General features: G+C 39.2%; 1 protein-coding gene across 7 annotated transcripts in view; it reads left to right on the top strand.

Moving 5' to 3' along the window:
• Positions 1–20,397, top strand: part of znf407 (zinc finger protein 407) — a 499,933-nt gene that overhangs the window by 96,600 nt on the left and 382,936 nt on the right. The window lies entirely within an intron of this gene.

The following is a 20,397-nucleotide window of genomic DNA, read 5'->3' as shown; positions in this document are numbered from 1 at the left end:
CTCCACAGAGTTTTATGTAAGATAAGGTGTGAGCAAAGCTGAACAACTGATCCAAATCAGAGATATTGCACATTTGTCATAAATTCAACTGACTATAAAGCATACACTGTACACACAATTTGCTTTCTCTATATTCTCCTTGGCCCAGCTCAAGCTGCATTCAGTCTAATCCTACAATGAAGTGTTTTCTTTCTACAAAATAAAAATTCTATATTTTATTAAAATGGCTCTAAGTCTTCAATCTTGATTGTAATAGACCTGCCACACTTTTCAACTAAACATTACTTGGATTTTGTTGTCAAAATTCATTGTTTTAAAGAATTTAGCAGGAAGGAACAAAGGTTTTAATGCCAGTCTTCATTGTACATTACTTTGACTAGTTCTTTTAGAGCAGTTTTACTAGCATTGACCAGAGCTCTTACATTAGTTAAAGACACATCCAGCATTTTTTTTTGCAACTTTGACTGTAGAGTGCTTTGAGACAATGAAAAACTTAATATGTAGCCACTATTCTAATGTCAGAAAATGTGGTAGTCAATCCTGAGACAGTAAGGTAATATGAATAGTAAATGGGTAATGACCGGGTTTTCCAATATTGTCTGTGGCATAAACACCGACCAAAAGATTTTCACTGCTCCTTTGAAATAGTTAGATGGAAGTCTTCCACTGCCCTTCAATGGTGCTATGGCTTTTTTTCTACATCCACCTGAGAGTGTAGAGTTGACCTTGGTCTAAAGTCTCAGCTAGAAGATGACACTCCCAATAGTGCTGTCATCCTCCTCGTAAGCTTGTGTTTTTTGACAAAATGGTTGTACATTGTTTTTTTAAAGTTTTGAACTCCTTTTAGCATTTATGTCCGTCACTCGTTTTTTTGCATGCTCAAAATATTTATTGTGTCAATTGAATTTATGCAAACTTTTGTAAACTCAAAGCATGCCTTTTTCTATCACAAATATTTGCATTTCCTGCTGTTCTTGTTGGAGACCACTCTTTTCCACAGCTCCTTTAAAGCAATCACAGAAATATCTTTACTGCCAACCTAAGTAACAGTTACTTAGGCTGACAGTTTATCCTCTCAATTTAAGGTAAAGGCACCATTGTGTTATGAGACCATATGGCTGCTCTCTCATTAGTCTAGATTAGAGTGGTGCTGGAAAAGCACAGCAGGTCACGCAGCATCTGAGGAGTAGGAAAATCAATGTTTCGGGCAAAAGCCCTTCTTCAGGACTGAAGGCAGGGAGCCTTCAGAGTGGAGAGATAAATGGGAAGGGGGTGGGGTGGTGAGAAGTTAGCAAAGAGTACAGTAGGTGAATGGGAGTGGGGATGAAGGTGATAGGTCAGGGAGGAGGGTGGAGCAGATAGATGGGAAGGAAGATTGGCAGGTAGGACAGGTCATGAGGATGGAAGAGCTTCAGGGCAGAGGAGATGAGCTGGGGTTGCAGTGAGAGAGAGAGAGACTCACTGAGATTCTTGTGGAGAGAGGAGGAGAAACTTCTGCTCTCTCATTAGGACGACTATAGTTTAACCAGAGGGTCACCATACCTCAGTTGAGGGGTGAGATTGAGAAGTTGAGTTCTTCCAGTCAATTCGAGCCAGTGTTGGAATTATACCCATCCTATTGGCATTACTCCACATTACAAACCAACTGTCTCCCATACCTTACTGACGTACCTATTGGCAGAATAAATTGGGCTGTTAAGTGAGTATTTGGTTTATCTGGGATGGAGGTTTTCTGATCAGACATAAGGCACCCTAAATGGAGATGATCCAAAACTAAAAGTGCACTGTAATTGCAAGATGTAAAGTTCCTTTGGGGAGTGCTAAAGTTAGCACCTGTCATGTGATGTATTTCTGTTGAAATAAGTTGTTGTTTTCAGATGCAAGCAACACATGTAGTGCCTTTATGTGTGGTGTTACATGTTGACACTTACAGTTATGGAGAGTTGGTCAAATTTTATAACAAGATTGTAAGATAAATAACATTCCCCAAATGTTATGTTGATTCTTCAATTTAAAAAAAATTAGGGTGAACCACCCCTTTTGTTTGACCTATAATTCAAAATCTCTGATTTGATTTAGCATGCAAAAACAGGTGTGCTCCAATTGCCGGCATATTCTAGCAACTATAGACGTAAGCCAGAAAAATTGACTTTTTTCTAGATCTCACACAGTGTCGGCATATGGCCTTTTCAAAGAAACTCCTTGACCTTAATACTCCTGAATCGTGGTTATATTTGTCTCACTGCCCTAGAAACAAAGAGAACTGACATACTGCCTGAAGAGATTTGCCAATACATTTCCATACTTGTTGTACATCAGAGAACTGATATCTGTGTAAAATGAAAAACAAAACAGGAAATACTGGAGAAAACTTGGCAGATTTGGCAACATCTGTGTATATAGAGCAAAACCAGGTTAATGTTTTGACTCTGACCTTCAAAACGGAGACAAGTTAATGATGTGACAAGTTTTAAGCAAGGCATGGTTGGGACAAGGACAAAAGAAAGGCCTGCAATTAGGTGGAGAATTAAAGAGATTGAATGACAGAAAAGTTGGTCTTCTGGAGCCAAAGGGAATGGGATGGGCGAAGAAATGTCTGAAATTATTAAACTCCCTTGAGGTGGAAGGCTGTAAAGTGCTTATTTGAAAGAAGAGGTGCTATTCCTCCAGTTTGCATGAAGCTTCATTGAATCATTGCTGCAGGTGGAGGAAAGCAATATGGAAAATTAAAATGATAGGCCACTGGATCCATGCTTGTGGACAGAACAGTCATGTCTGCAAAAAGATTACACTATTTGAATGTGGTCTCCTTATGTAAAAAAAGAAAACACTATGAGCAGCAAATATAGTAGATTAGATTGAAAGCAGTATGCATAAGTCATTGCTTTACCTGGCAGGGGAGGTAAAAGTGTAGACGTTACATCTGCATTTCCTAAAAAAGGTGCTAGTGAAGGCGATGAGGTTTTGGGGACTGTGGAGTGAACCAAGGTATTATGGAGGGATTGGAGGGGAAAATTTGTTTGGTGTACCATCATGTTGAAGCTAGTAAAAATGCCAGAAAATGTTCCATTGAATATGGAGACTGTTGGTGTGGAAGACAAGGACAAGGGAATTAACAGAAGGAGGATAAGGGTGAGAGCAAAAGTGTGGGAAATGTGGTAGATATAGTCAAGGGCCTGGTTGACCACGGTGAGATAAATCCTCATTTTAATAATAAAGATATCTCAGAAACATTGTTATTTAATGCTGTATCATTAGGATAGATGCCCTAATGGAGACAGAGAAACTAGGAGAATGGAGTGCGGTCCCACCGAGAGTTGGGTGTGATTTAGTGTATGATATCCATGTGTGTTTTTTATCCCTTGAAAGGGAGTGGAGGAGCTGGCAATAGTGTTACCGAATGAGCAATATGTGTGTGCTTGATCAGCTTCTTCCTTTTGTTTCATGAGGCAATGTTGTGCATCTCTAAGAATTTTCCTTGTGTCCTTATGATACTTATGATTTATTTTACGACAAATGTTCTTGGTTTTGAGGATTATTATTTTAGTTCTCTTCTGACTAGAAGCGGGTAGACATGGGAATGATGGGTGAATTTGACTTGCCGACCATACCCTTACTCACATCAAAGTTTTTGATTACATCAATTCACATGTAGAACATGAGAAATTTGCTCAGAGTGCATTGGAGTAATCAAGTCTAGAAGATAAAGGCATAGGTGAGTGGTTCAGCAGCCAATGAACTGAAATAGGTATGGAGTCTAGTGTTGTCAATGGTTTCGGGCTGAATATTGGTCATGACACTACAAAGATCCTCTTGCTCTTTTGAAGCTGGTAAACTGGACTTTGATTGAATGACATTTCGAGCAAATTGGAGTTGAGCGCTTGTAATTGTAATTTAGAGGGGAAGATGAGTTAGCCTGCTAATATTTGAAACAGATAGACAGCATTAGATGTCCGGTCTGTGTGTTAATGCTCCTGTGTAAATTAAGTAATTGAACTTGGAGAAATCGGCTGTTAATTTTTTTTAATGTACGCCTTAGCCATGACTTAGTGGGTAGCACTCATCTCTGAGTGCTCATCTCTGGGTTCATGAACAGCACCCATGGCTTGAGTAAAAAATCAAGGCTAACATTTCAATGAAGCAGTGAGAGCATGTTTGCAACTCAGGTGCCAATAATTGGGCAAATACTGCAAAAGCGGAAGTTTGGAGGCCTATGGAGAGAACTAGACAAAGAGAAGAGGAGTAAATGACTGATGAAATGAGCAGTATGAATGTAACCTGTGCTTTGCTCATCTCAGTTGTGTTCTGCACCTCATGGTTCACAACAAGAAATGAGATGTTCTTATTTGATCTATCCATCAATGTTTTATAATAAAACCTTATTTCCTCAACTTTCCTTTGTCCTGCCAAAACTTCAAATGTCAATTTTAATGTCTATATTTTTCTAATTGATTTGCAGGAATAGTTGTTAATGGCACTATGAAATACAGTAATTTTGTTCTATTAAAAGGGAGCCTTCCTGAAAGGCCAACAGGAAACCTGTCTCTAACATTTGTTAAAAATCTCAATAGTTATTCTTACATAGAGATACCTTGTCCAAGCCACAGATAATACCTTATTGATGCAGCAATCAAATATCCCTCCATCCCTTGATTCTTTTAAAGAAAAAGCTAGCTTTTGTTCATCGCAGGTTCTGATCCATAGTTTGTAGTCAGGATCAGTGATTTCATCCTAGAGAGTGTAATTTTATCTCGGCAAAGAATTTTATCCTCTGTAGACAGTGGGGAGTTTATGAGAATAATTATGTCAGTAAATACCTTGGGTTCAGACCGAATGCCTGAGAGTATACTTTTCAGTTATACAAATTGAAATTCCAAATGTTCAGGAAGTCAGGGTAAGTGGACAGTCTGTTGCTGTGATTGTTGTAATTTATTTATTACCCACTGAGAGTACAATTGACTGATCTCAAAGTGGTGCTAGACATGGAAGGACAGTCAAAAGTATCAGCATCAGCACCACAGTGTTCTAGCTGTATCTCTGACCTGCACTCCCATTGGTCATCCCAGTCTGCTAGGACTGTGCACTTCTGTGTCTTAATATTTCTTCTAATGACCACCCCAGGGGCCTCACAAGCTCCCGTATCATTTTTATTCTTTCTTAGTCTCCCATTCTGCTATGCTGAATCAAGTCCAAATATTAAAATAGTAAAATTAATGTGAGAAGGTTTATTATTGTAATCTAAACCCTAAACAACTCAATGAAGTGCTTGTGAGCTGCTTTGAATTTAAAAAAAGTTGCTATGTCACACTGTCCCATATGGAGTCTTCTCATATCAAGGCAACAATCAGGTTGTCATGCTGAACTCAAGTGCTAGTTTGCTGCATCATTAAATGGTTCTTGCAGGGGATTTCCCAAGTAATGCCCATCAATTATTGGGCGGCACGGTGGCTCAGTGATTAGCACTGTTGCCTCACAGCACCAGAGACCCAGGTTTGATTCCAGCCTCAGGCGACTGTGTGGAGTTAGCACATTCTCCCCATGTCTGCATGAGTTTCCTCTGGGTGCTCCAGTTTCCTTCCACAATCCAAAGATGTGCAGGTTTGGTGAACCGGACATGTTAAATTGCCCATAGTTTTCAGGGATGTGTAGGTTAGGTGCATTAGTCAGGGGTAAATATAGGGTAGGGGAATGGGTCTGTGTGGGTTACTGTTTGGAGGATCGGTGTGGACTTGTTGGGCCGAAGGGCCTGTTTCCACATTATAGGGATTCTATGATTTGCAATTTCTGAAAATGCTGGAATAGTATCAATTCCAGCGGGAACTATTTATTTTACTGAGTGTTTGAGGAAGAAGGGACAACATGAAAATCTGTCCTGATAAATGGATAGCTGACCTGAAATGTACGGACATTCACAAAATTCATCTCAGGATAACAATGAAGGTGAAGGTTGAATTTTCTATCCGCTAGGTTATGGTGCCATTGTCCAGCACGATTGTCACGTTGTTTGGGTGCGTCCAGGGCAAAGGGACATAATCCTAAAATCAGAGCCAGGCCATTTGGGACAAAGGTTAGGAAGCACTTCTTCTCACTAAGGATAAATAAGTGTGAAACTCTGTCCCTCAATTGTAAATCATAGCTCAATTAATGCTTTTAAACAGAAATCAGTATATATTTCTTGATAGGTTTAGTAAGGGTTAAACGGAGTTGGTATATAGATCAGCCATGATTTAATTGAACAATAGAACCTGCTCTTGGGATCAAAGGCCTACTCATGTTCTTATTTTCAAAACATCACTATGAGGGAATGTTAACTCATCACAACTTAATGTCTTAATGACAGTCCAACAGCACCATTGGGCCTGGGGAAGTGTTGCAGAAGTGGAGCTAATGTCATAAGTGTACATGTAGAACTCAACCACCTGCTTATGGGTGCTGTCACAGAGTGATTTACATAATATCCCTTTGCTACGTATTGTTTCAATTAAACTGAGCTGAAGGATGAGCATTAATCAAGAAAACATGCCTCAAAGAAGACAAATTTTACTGATGCGTTCTTTGTGTAATAGCTTACTAGGCAACACTGGTATCTTTTGTACCAGATGGTTGTGGATTCAACTTTTGCTCCAGAGTCTGCCTTTTAAAGTGGAAAGAGATCCCACAGCAGTATTTCAAAGAAGAGCTGATAATTCACACCAGTGTCCAAACCAATATTTATCTCTCAATCAACTCAACTAAAATGAGAAGGACTATCTGGTTATTATTTATAGAAACTTACTATGTGCAAGTTTGTTGTCATGTGAAAAAGACAGAAGATGTGTGCTTTCTGATTACCCATAATCAGTATATTTTTTAAGGAAAGAGGCTAAGGCAAATATATCCTTTCCTAGGTAGGGAGACCAAAACTGCATGCAGTACTCCAGGTTTGATTTCACCAAGTCCCTGTATAATCACAGTAAGACATTTTTACTTTGAATTTTTTGTGCAACAAAGGTCAATAATATATTACTTACCTTCCTAATTGCTTGTCGCATCTGCTTTCCACTTCCACTGACTGATGTGCATGGACACCCAGATCTCCTTGTACGTAGACACTTTGCAATATTAAAATAATCATTTAAATAATTCTCTACCTCTGTGTTTTTCTCACTGAAGTACATAACTTTACATGTAGTCATGTTGTATTACATCTGTCATGTGTTTGCCTACTTACTTAACATGATTGAACTACCTTGAAGCCTCCTTGCATTTTCCTACGATTCACAATCCTGCCCAGTTTTGCATCATCAGTGTGTCAGCAATTTTTGATCCATGTCAATATGTTAGATTCTCTTTACCCAGCTCAACCCAGTCCCATGGACTTTATTTTTCCCACTAGCCTCTTATGACCAACCTTACCAAAAGTTTCTGAAAATCCAAATGCACAACATCTACTCATTATCCCTTATCTATTCTACTAGTTACATAATCAAAATGCATCAGTAGATTTGTTAAGCATGTTTGCCTTTCATAAACCCCTTAGGTTTAATGGTTTTGTTCAGTCCTGTGAGAAAGCTTGACCTGGGTTAGAGACTAAATTAAGTACAAAAAATGAAATAGATTTAGCAAATAAAGATTTGACTATTCTAGTAATTTTTGTTGAGAAGTTGAGAAAAGTTGTAATGAGAGAGGGTCATTTATGGCATTGTGACTGTTGTTTCCAGTATTTGATAATTTGAAAATACTGCTCACCATTTTACTGCAGTATCTGCCGAGAACAGCATGAGTGATTCTGCTAATTCAAACAGTTCAGCACTTTTCACCCAATTCTATTTATAATCAAGGAAAATAAGGATAAAGGATCAAAACTCTTGTACTTTGAGAATTATTGCTAGTGTTTAATTAGCACAAACAAAATGAACTGAGGAACCTTGTGTAAAACAAAATACATAGGATGGAATGGTAGGGAAGTGGGATGGTGGTTATTTTTCCCTGTTTCTACAGTCAATAATCAGTCATGTAGCTAATGTTTGAGAGTAGGTTCATGTTAATTTACACTGTTCCATTACAAATGCACATTTGTGTCTTGTCAATTGGAACCAATTTAAGTTAATTTGTCAAGATTTATTTCCCCTTAAAATTACTGTTATTTTTAAAACAATATCTTCATTACTCAGGAGCAAAGTTTTTTTTCATCCTTTACCATGTGACCTTTAGGATATAATGCAAGCATTTGTTGGTTCCTGATTGACGTAAAGGTGAAATCATTATTTTTGTAGCCTGAATTCTATTCTCCACTCCCACCCCCCACACCCCAGTTCCCTACAGCCATTCTTTCTTCCTTACCTGAGCATAATGATGTGTATTAAATCTGCCAGTTTTACTGCCACTTATATTGTGTGACCATTGGAATCTGGAATTATTAATTCTAATGCATCGCAACAGGCACAGAAGACTGTTTATACTATGGGTTTCAATAGGACACAGATTCCAACAGGAGTTATCAGCAGCAGGGAAGAAATTACCATTAATAGCAAGTTAAATATCCAAACTACTTTTGAAGCACAGTCACTGCTGTAAATAAGAAAAGATACTGAATCTACAATTTATTGGTGTAGTGGAATTACCAATAGGATTAAATATGCATAACAAAAATAAGTTTAATAATAGTGGCACAGACTGTTTAAGAAAGACTAGGCTGTGTATAAAAGGAAGTGGCCAACCTGTATTTGTCAGGAGCACCTGAGAGGTTCATGAACTTTCGAGAAAGTTGCTTGTTGTAGAATTAGACTTTGCAAAAAAAAACCAAATCACAACGAAAGTGGAGTATGCATTGGAGACTAGGGTGGCATAGAAAATGGTAGTTTGCTCCATAAAGAAGTCAATTGCATATGAATGCTATTTTAAGGGGACACTTCAATCAACCTATAGCGAGCTAAAAAAGACATTGTGTGGTTTAGAGCCAGAGTAGGCAGAACATAATGGATGGCTACTGCTTGATGTACTTATGAAAATAAAGCCCTAAGAGGCAATGTTCATTTTAATTTGGTATTCATAAAACACTCAGAAACTAACACAAAGTGGAAGTTGTAGCACCCCTAGGTGACAGCAAATACAATGATAAAATCTAGCATCAGGGAGCTTGGTGCTGAGTGTCAGGATCAGCTCAGTAAAATGCAGAAGCAGATAATTTCAGAATGGATTTAAGGATATTCTTCTTATACAAACAGTAAGCAATGTGTTGTTGTATCGACATTCAAATAGACTTGAAGAGGGTTTGAATTAGGTTTTATATGTTACAGCAGTGACACTACTTCATTGGCTATAACACACTTTGGGATTTCCCATGATTGTGGAAAGGGTGATATTAATATTAGAACATTATCTTTCTCATTCTTTAAAGGAGATGGAGAAAAGCAAAGGAAGTGAGTTCAGGGACTTGGAGACCATGTGCCTGAAGGTGCAGCCACCAGTGTTGGATCAAAGGGAGTGGGGAAATACAATAGAAAGCAGACGTAGAAGACACAGACTTCCTATTGGGTTGGAGGGATGGAGTAATTTGCAAAAAAGAAAGGACATACACCATGGAGGGATTTGCACTACAGAATGAGGATTTTTTACAAATCGAGACATAGGCTATTTGATGGAAGACCTGGGTTAGCATAATGAGGTGGCAAAGAGGTAAGCAGCTGCTGAAGAATGTCAGCAACTCTGATAAGCCCTCTTCTGTGGGCTGTGATGTGAATTAATGCTGTGTCTAGGAGAATGGTGACAGTGCTTCCTCACAGCTTGGGGTCAGCTGTGATGGTCACTATCTGTTCAACTAGCTGTGGCGTTTGTGAAGAAGCTCCTCGTGGTTACTATCCACTTAGGTCCTGAGCCTGTGGTTATCAATTGCCTGATGGTTAATGCGGGACTCTCCTCAAGAAGCAGCAACATCAACAACAAGTTGATGCCACCTTCTATTTATTAATACCCCCAAAAAAATTTCACCGGGCATTATCAAAAAAAGATGGACAATAGGCCTCTTTAGGAGATGACCCAAAGTTTTTTCAAAATGATAGCTCTTAAAGAGCATCTTAATAACGAGAGAGAGAGAGAGAGAGAGAAGGGTTTCTGGGGTTTAGGAATGGAATTTCAGAACATGGCTACTGAAGGCGCAGCTTCCATGAAGGAGCATTTGAAAATCAGGGATGTGGAAAAAACTAGAATTGGAGAAGTACGTACATCAAAAAGGGTCGTAGGGTTAGTGGAGTCTAGCAAACTAATAGTTGAATCAGATGCATATATGATACTGCAAGGCAAACAGTGATGGTTTGATCAGGCAGTCAGAAATGAAGCTATTGGGGTAGAACTGTGGCCAAAGGTTCTTCCTGCTTGGGATAACAATACATATAAATTACCAACCATTTATCCCAAATTTCATCAGTCAGGCAGTGTTTGCTTTATCCATAGCAGTCATTCCATCCATTTTTAATTGAGAAAAACAAATCTTAGAACTGTGAAACATCATTATTATTGAGAACAAATTCTCTTCAAAACTGATTCAGGAAGGAAACCATAAGTGTTGCAAATATGATTAGCAAGAGCAAATGGGAGAAAGTTTTATTTGAAAAGCAATTTCAAACATTTCTTGAAATTTCATGCACCTGACACCTATTTCTTTTATAAAAGCTTTGTGCAGAAGCTGCTTTCTTTAGTTCAAAAAACCTTAATTAAGCATTTATTTAAAAGGCTGGTTTGCAAAAACATGGTTTAATGTATTAAGGCAGAAATTTGTCTGGGTAGTGGAGTGCTCTAAAGCCATTGCTTTAATTCAAACTTCTTACATTGAGTGGCTATAACCAGTGTGATACTGATTTGATCTGTTAGGTGAGCCATGAAAAAGCCATACCGAAAGAATGTACAATAAATATTTGCAGCCTAGATTAATAGCTTAATGAAGAATGCAAGCTTCTCTGCTGTATTTTCTGTTCTGATGATTTGTAATAGAAATGTTCATGATACCGTCTTAAAGAGACATGTATCTTGTGGATATTGGAAAGTTGACAACTGGAAAGTGGTCTTTTGTTTCTTTACAGTGGCTGCTGCAGAACTGGGTGCAGAGAGTGTTGATTCACTAATATTAGTTCCATGCTGTGCAGGACATTTCTATGATAACGATGACTTTTGCTCGCCACAGCTATTTTTGTTTTTCTTTAGCTAAAGAAGCATGTCCCTTCAGGTCTACTATCCAAGCTTGCAAAGAATCAAACCATCTTGGCCAATCAAAGATCTGCCTGATGACCTTTATCTCTTATCTCATCGTGATACATCTTGAAAGCGAGAGCTGGTTCGAGTCAGGATCAGGGGGGCCCCACCGTGGTGTGATGGAAGGTTCGAATCAAAGCAAATAGTGGCTCTTTGTACTTTTTTTCCACATGTCCTGCCAGTTTGCTGTATGGCTGCCACAATGGTAACACAGAGAGCAGCTTGATTTGCAGGGATTTACATGTGTGCTAATTAGAGTGGAATAAATGATTGGCTGCTCACTGCATTGCTGTAAAGGGTGCCCAGATGTACACACTATGTGAACATAATGTGCACGGGCATGGCGCATCAATGTTTGTCAGCTGCATTACCTCAGCAGGCTTAGGGCCTGTCGGAGAGGATTTGCTGATAATCATCCCTGTGTTTCAGTACTTGACTTGGGGTGCGGGGGGAGGTGAATAAAACCACCAAAGTTGTCAGCCACTATCCCGAAAATAAAACAGTTTTATAAGTTATTGTTAAATCTATGCAAAATGACTGAGAAATGTAAATTGGCAGTTAAATACAAGATTTACAGGAAAAAGGAATATTAAATTACTCATTGACCATGATATTTCCAATTCTTCAATACGATATTTGTCAACTACAAGCCCTTCTGTGTCCAACTTACATTTGCAAAGAACACGGCACAAATATTTTGGCTTAACTACGTAACTTCTCTATGTGTATGCTGGTTGCTATTTGATAGCATTTCAAATGTGACAGCCATAGCATATTGTTTATCTCTCAGTTTATAAGTACTCTGGATTTTTTTTTAAGTGGACGTTGCAATTGTTATTTTTCAGGCAAGTGCCTATCATGTACTGACTTTATAAATGCATGATCATTATCTCCTTTTAAAATAATAGAAAAAAGATACGTAGTCAAATCAATAACATACTTTTAAAACAAACTGAGATCGCATTTTTCTGTTGTATTATTTGTTAAACACATATTTTCTGTTTAATTTCCTCTATTTTTATTCATAACAAGCAGTATTCTAAAGCTGGTGTAGGTTTATTTTTAATGGTGTCAACATGCCTATTCCAGTTGATCTGGAAGAGGTAAAGGCTTCCAGCTTTGCTAAAGAATTCCGTATAATTGGTTCAGCTGCTTTGCTGACTAATACATCTCTTTTAGGTCCTACGTTATGACAATGATAATACTTCCAAAGTACTTCATTGGTTGAAAAAAGCTTTGGGATATCCTGAGGCTGTAAAAGCTGTTATATAAATGCAAGTTAATTAATTCACATTTGAAAGATGCCCTTCAGAATACCATCATAGTCTTTGGCACAAACACGATAAGATTTGTTTTGGTTTCCATTTTGTTGTGTGTCAGCCAAGGCTGAATCGGCAGTTATTTAAAAAGCTGTAGGTTCAAGTCCTTATCCAGGACTTAATGCTTGACAATCTAAGCAGTCACTCCAATGTAATGCTGTACTGTCATTGGTGCTGTCTTTCAGTTGACATTTTAAATTGAGGCCTCTGTCTGCCATCTTGAAAAATGTCAAAGGTATAAAAGATTATTATAAAGAAGATCAGGAGAGTTATCTCCAATGTCCTACTCAATATTTATCCCTCAATCAACATCACAAAAACAGATTTTCTCGTCATTGTTGCTATTAGTGGGAGATTGCAGTGGGTAAGTGTGCAGCTACACTTCCTACATTACAAACATGTGAACACTTCAAAATTTCTTCATTGGCCATAAAACAGTTTGTGGTACCCAATGATTATGAAATAAGCTGTATAAATGCAGGTTTTGTTTTAACTAAATGCCAAGATCGGTTATCTCTGTTTCAATACGAAAGTTTTCCAAATTAACTTTTAATAGGTCTTTAACAAGCCTATGTTTCCGACAATGTAGAATATGCAATAACCAAGTTCAGATTTGTTCTTGATGGAAATATGACTTCTGTTATTTGCAACTATATTGACTATGAGCATTTCTTGTTCATCTAAATTTATTCCAAAGAAAATTGCTTGCATTTTAATTGAGGAATGTGCAATAATTTGAATTAGATGGGTTTATGCTTACTGACATCAAGTTGTACATAAAATTCTTGTTTGCTGCAATCTGGTCCATGGAAATCATGTATGAGCAATAAATCTTTCATATGATTTGCTTATGCTAACTGCCTCAGTTCATCTTATACTGAAATCCTCATCTATGTCTTTGGTACATCTGGAGATAACTATTGTAATGTTGTCTTGGTTGGCTTCCTATCTCCCACCCTACTTAAACATGGGCTCATTGAAAATCTTGCTCGCTACCACCCCTTTTGTTCCCCTATATCTTGATACTAACCATTATTCAACTGTCATCTCACTGGCTTAACACTGGTTCTTGGTTTTATAGCTCTAAGTTGTAGTTTTCAAATCTCTCCATGGTCTCACTTCCTTCCTATCTCTATAACCTGCTTTAGTTTTGCAAACTTTGGAAATATGTCTAGTCCTCTAATTTTAAGACCTGTGCACACAAAATATTAATCTATTACTGGGGCTATACCTTCAGCTACTTTTAGATCTAGCTATACAATTCCCTCCCTAATCCTCACAACCTCTCCACTACTTTCTTTAAAATGCTTTTAAAAACAACTTCTCTGACCAGATGTTTTGGTCTTCTGGTTCAATATGTTCTTTGGTATCTCAGTTCAAATATTGTTTGATAATATTCATGTGAAGTGCTTTGAAATTTATTCACACATTAGAGATGCTATAGAAATGCAAAATGTTGTTTGATGTTATTGCTATCAAACCCTGGCATTAGACAGTCTCACAGTCCCTGTCACCGACTCATTTTATTCTTTTCCCAACACCTCTGAGCCTCTCCAAGCTTTGCCCCACAGCCTGTTTCTAGGAGAAAGTGAGGACTGCAGATGCTGGAGATCAGAGCTGAAAATGTGTTGCTGGAAAAGCACAGCAGGTCAGGCAGCATCCAAGGAGCAGGACAATCGACATTTCGGGCAGGAGCCCTTCTTCCAAAGCCCCTCCCCCAAGTCCCTCCTCCCTACCTTTTATCTTAGTCCCCTCCCCTATCAGCGTTCCAAAAAGACCACTCCCTCCGTGACTCCTGCATCCGCTGCACCCAATGTGGCCTCCTCTATATTGGGGAGACAGGCCGCCTACTTGCGGAACGTTTCAGGGAACACCTCTGGGACACCTGGACCAACCAACCCAACCACCCCGTGGCTCAACACTTCAACTCCCCCTCCCACTCCACCAAGGACATGCAGGTCCTTGGACTCCTCCATTGCCAGACCATAGCAACACGACAGTTGGAGGAAGAACGCCTCATCTTCCACCTCGGAACCCTCCAACCACAAGGGATGAATTCAGATTTCTCCAGTTTCCTCATTTCCCCTCCCCCCCCCATCTTGTCTCAGTCAAATCCCTCGAACTCAGCACCGCCTTCCTAACCTGCAATCTTCTTCCTGACCTCTCCGGCCTATCACCCTCACCTTAACCTCCTTCCACCTATCGCATTAACAAAGCCCCTCCCCCAAGTCCCTCCTCCCTACCTTTTATCTTAGCCTGCTGGGCACACTTTCCTCATTCCTGAAGAAGGGCTCATGCCTGAAACGTCGATTCTCCTGCTCCTTGGATGCCGCCTGACCTGCTGCATTTTTCCAGCAACACATTTTCAGCCCACAGCCTGTTTCTCCCAAACAACCTCAGCTCACTGCTCCTTTTTGGTTCCAGTTATTGGTTGCAAACCTCTCTTCCTAAGCTAGTATTCTGCTCACCTATTTTCTCATACTAAAAAAGACATGCTCAGATGTTCAATATTGTATTGGTTGAGGGACAATACAATGTTTCTGTAGCTGTCAATGACAACATTCACTGTCAGTTATATGACAGTTTTAACATAGCCAGTTCATAGGAGCGTTCATAGTGTCATAGAGTCATAAAGCATGGAATTGGGCCCATCAGTACAACTTATCCATTTGCATGTGTTTGACCCATATCCCTCTAAACTTTCCTAATCATGTATCTGCCAATTGTCTTTTAAATGCTGAAATTACACTTTCTTTAGCAGCTAATTCCATACATATATACACCACCCATTGTGTGAAAAAGTTGCCCCTCAGGTTCCTTTTAAATCTTTTCCCCTTCTCCCTTTGATTTTGGATTCCCATACCCTGGAGAAAGGACTTTGGCTGTTCACCTTATCTATGCCCCTCATCATTTTATAAACCTCTATAAGGTCACCTCTCGGGCTCCTTCATTCCAGGTAAAGTAGTCCCAGTCTATCTAGCCTATCCTTAAAACACTCAAACCTTCCAGTCTCAGTAATATCCTTGTAAGTCTTTTTTGCACCCTTCCCAATTCAATGATGTCCTACTTATTAGCAGGGCAACCAGAATTGTATGCAGTACTTCAAATGTGGCCTTACCAAATGTGGTTTTGCACAGTTGTAATGCTACATTCCAACTCTTGTACTCAAAGCTCTGATCAATGAAGGCAAGCTTGCCAAATGCCTTCTTCACCCCCCTATTGACCATTTTCAAGGAACTATGTACCTGCACTCCTACATCTTGCGCTCAATAACACTCCCCAAAAATCTATCATTAACTGTGTAAGTCCACCCCTGGTTTGTCTTCTAAAATGCAATAAATCATTTTTATCTGAATTAAACTTCATCTATCATTCCTCAGCTCACTGGCCCAGTTGATCCAGATCCATTGTACTCTTAGATAACCTCCTTCATTGTCCACTATACACTAATTTTGGTGTCATCCACAAACTTATTAACCACCCTTCCTATATTCTCATCTGAATTGTTTATATAAATGATGAACAATTGTGAACCCAGCACTGATCCTTGCGGCATACTACTCGTCATAGGCCTCCAACCTGAACAGCAACCCTGTACTAGCATCCCCTGTTTCCTACTGTCAAGCTAATTTTGTATCCAATTGGCTAGCTCTCCCTAGATCCCATGTGATCTAACCTTACTAATCAGCTTACCAGGCACAACCTTGTCGAATTCCCAGCTGAGGTCCATATAGACAATACCTACTGCTCTGCCTTCATCTAGCTTCTTGGTCACTTTTTCAAAAAACCCGATCAAATTTGTGAGATATGATTTCCCATGCACAAAGTCATGCTGACTATCCCTAACCAGTCCTTGCCTTTCCAAATGCACATCGATCCTGTCACTCAGAATCCCTTCCAACAACTTTTCTCACCACTGACATTAGGCTCACTGTGGTTCTCAAACCCAATTTGACTTTGCACCACTCAAGGAGCTATTAAGACAGGTGACCATAGCTTGTTGAAAAGTAGATTTTGAGAAATGTTTGCGAGGAGGAGAGAGAAGTATGGAGGCAGAATGGATTAGTGTGGAAATTCTGGAGCATAAAGACTGGCAGCTGAAGTACAGCTACTTATGGTAGGGAAATCAAAATCAGGATTTAAAAAAAAATTCACTCATGGGATGTGGGTGTCACCTGGCTAGGATAAATTATTGTCCATCCTTAATTGTCATTGATAAGTGGTGGTGAGCTGCCTTCTTGAACCACAGAAGTCCTTAGGATGTAGGACATCCACAGTTATATTAGAAAGTTCTAGTTCTTGTGTCCGAACGAATGGTGTGTAACTTGGAGGGAACTTCCAGGTGGTGGTGCTCCCATGGATCGACTTCCTTTATCTTCCCAGCTGACAGAGTTTGTGGATTTGGAAGGTGCTTTCTTAGGAGTCTTAGTGATTACTGCAGTGCATCTTGTAAAAGGTACACACTGCTGTTACTGTGATGGTGGTGAAGGGAATGAATATTGAAGGAGTTGGATAGGGTGCTGGATAGTTATAGAGTCATAGAGATGTACAGCACGGAAACAGACTCTTTGATCCAACTCATCCATGCTGACCAGATATCCTAAATTAATCAAGTTCCATTTGCCAGCACTTGGCCCATATACCTCTAAACCCTTTTTATTCATATACCCATCCAGATGCCTTTTAAATTATAGTGTCAAGCTTTTGAATGTTGTTAGAGCTGCAGATATGCAGGCAAGTGGGGAGTATTCCATCACATTGCTGACTTGTGTGTTGGAGATATTGGACATGCTTTGAGGAGACTGGAGGTGAGTTACTTGGTGCAGGATTCCTAGTTTCTGACCTGCTGTTGTTGGCACTGTGTTTTCATGGCTAGTCTAGTTCAGTTTCTGGCCATGGTACTCCTAAAGTGTGGAAAATGAAGTATTCCTCAATGGTAATCCTATTGAAGGTTAAGGGCTGATTGTTAAATTCTCTCATTTGAGATCGTCATTATCTTGCACCTGTATGAATCTATGCTATTTGACAAGCCAGAATATTGACCATGTTTGGGCATGGACTGCTTCAGTATTTGAGGAGTTATTGATGTAGCTGAAAATGATTGGAGCCAGGACACTCTTCTGAGGATTCCTGCAGAAAAGAGGTGACTGACCTCCACAACAACAAATATTTTCCTATGTGCCAAGTATGACTCCAAAAGGCAGAGAGTTTTCCCCTGATCCCATTCACTCTAGTTTACTTCTTGAGGCCACACTCGATCAAATGTTACATTGATGTTAAGGACAGTCACTCTAACCTCCTGTCTAGAGTTCCTCTCTTTTGTCCATTTTGAAGTTAGGAGCTGAGTAGTCCTAAGAGTCAGTGAGCATGCCATTACCAAATGCTACTTGATAGCACTGTTTACATGTTGTAGCTTAACCAGGTTGGCATTTCATTTTTTATAAGGAATGCCTGGTGCTACTCTTAGCATGCCCTCCTGCATGCTTCATTGCACCAGTTTGATCCCCTGGTTTGATTGTAATGATAGAGTGGGGGTATGGTTTGTCATAAGGTTGCAGGTTATATTTTAGCACAATTCATTTCCCGATGACTCATGAATGCCCATTCTTGAGCTGCTGGATCTGTTTCAGATTATTTAGCCTGATAGTGCTTTACCACATGGAGGATGTAGTCATTGTGGGCGTCATTGCCATAACGATTGTGCAGTGGTCAATCCTACTGCAGACGACATGCAGCTGGGTGGCAGGGTGAACTGTGAGGAGGATGCAGAGATGTTTCAGTTTGATTTGGATATTATGAGTGAGTGGGCAAATACATGGCAGATGAAGTATAATGGTCATAAATGTGAGGTTGTCCACTTTGGTCACAGAAACAGGAAGGCAGGTTATTATATGAATTGTGATAGTTTAGGAAATGGATAGATACAACAAAATCTAGGTGTTCTTGTAATCACTAAAAGTAAGCATGCAGGTGTAGCAGTGAAGAAGGCAAATTATATGTTGGCCTTCATAGTGAGGGGATTCAAATGCAGGAACAAGGATGTCTTGCTGCAGTTGTTCGGTGCCATGGTGAGACTATACCTGGCGTAGTCTGTGGTTTTGATCTCCTTATCTGAGGAAGGATGCTCCAGCTATGGGGAGAGTGGAATGAAGATTTACCAGACTGATTCCTATGATGGAAGAAGTGATGTATGAAGAGAAACTGGATCTCTTAGAACTGTATTAACTGAGTTAACAATGAGAGGGGGATCTTATGAAAACCTATAAGCAGGACTGGACAGTGTAAATTCAGGAAGGATGTTCCCAATGACTGGGGGAGTCCAGAACCAGGGGTGACAGTTTAGGGATATGGGTTAGACCGTTTAGGACTGAGTTGAGGGGAAATTTATTGTCATACACAGTGGTGAATGAGTAAAATGCTCTGCCACACAAAGCGGTTGAGGCCAAAACGTTGAATATTTTCAAAGAGGTGCTAGATATAGTCTTGGGGTTAAAAGGATTAAAGGGTATAGGGAAAAACAAGACAGTACTGAGTTGAATGATCAGCCATGATCATAATTAATGGTAGTGCAGGCCGTAGAGCCAAATGGCTTAATCCTGTAATTCTGTGTCTGCTGATACGGTCATGGACAAATGCATTTGTGGCAAGCAGGTTGGGTGAGGATGAGGTCAGGTCTAGGCGTTTCTTCTTTCTATCACTTCACTACTTACGCAGACCCAGTCAAGCAACTATGTCCTTTAGGACTTGATCAAGTTCCCCTGTAGCTTTGCTGCCAAGTCTTTGTGATGGACATTAAGGTCTGCCACCCAGAGTCATTCTGCTTCCTTGCCAGCTGTCATGCTTTCCTCCAAGTGCTGTTCAATGTGGAAGTGTAATGATACATGAACCAGGGGCTGACGAGCAGAAAACAGACAATGGGCAAAGGTTTTAAACTCCCATCATATTCATCCATATGCAGTTAGAACTGGGCTCGTTTTTCTTTACTGTTGTCTGTCTGCTATGCCAGTGAAATTAGTTATATTAAAATTGTTGATAAAGTGTTGGTTATGATCATTAAGTTTTTTTCTAGTTTATAATTAAACTCTTCGTGGAATTATTTAAGTGTTTTAATTTTATTTTTATTGATCATTTGCATGTTTTGCCTTTTATGTGTGATTAAGTATAACATTTTGTTACTATTATATTTTGTAAGAATACCGTTAGTTTTGGTATGTGTAATGCTGGACCCTGCTCTTGCACCATATACAGTACTTACATCAGTTTATGACCACCACATTATTCGTGCAATTATTTGCAATATAATGGCTTGATTGTATAGCTCTTGCCATAATGACTTAAAACTAGACTTGGAAATCAATTAAAATTGCTTCATAAAACAATCTAATTCTCTATTATACTGCATAATTTCTTTTCTCCCTCTTCTGATAATTAGATTTAATTACATTATCACCACAAGTGGTTAAGATATTTTCTACGGATAAGTTTACATCAATTTAATCATCTTTGCCATATATCATCCAGTTTTATGTTTAACCCTGGTTTAAAAGCACACAAATGAATTGCAGTTTAGTTGAACACAAAGTAATAAAAATTTAAATGAAATGAATATGTTTGTGAAAACTGCAGACTCAATTATCAACTACATCTGTACAGCAATGCAAAGTTTTGAATAAAACAATAATTAGGTTGAAGATGGTGCAGCATTGAACTTTAGTAAGGTGAAGCGCTAAGATACTCTGTTGAATCATTTTATTTAGGTTGCCATGGGATCCTTTGAAATTTCTTGGTGAGGGAACTTGATATTAGGGAAGATAATATCGTCCAAACAATCATCTGTGATAACAACATTTGA

This window comes from Chiloscyllium plagiosum, chromosome 4 (genome assembly GCF_004010195.1).
Source record: "Chiloscyllium plagiosum isolate BGI_BamShark_2017 chromosome 4, ASM401019v2, whole genome shotgun sequence".
NCBI lineage: Eukaryota > Metazoa > Chordata > Chondrichthyes > Orectolobiformes > Hemiscylliidae > Chiloscyllium > Chiloscyllium plagiosum.
This window is presented reverse-complemented; position numbering and strand designations above follow the sequence as displayed.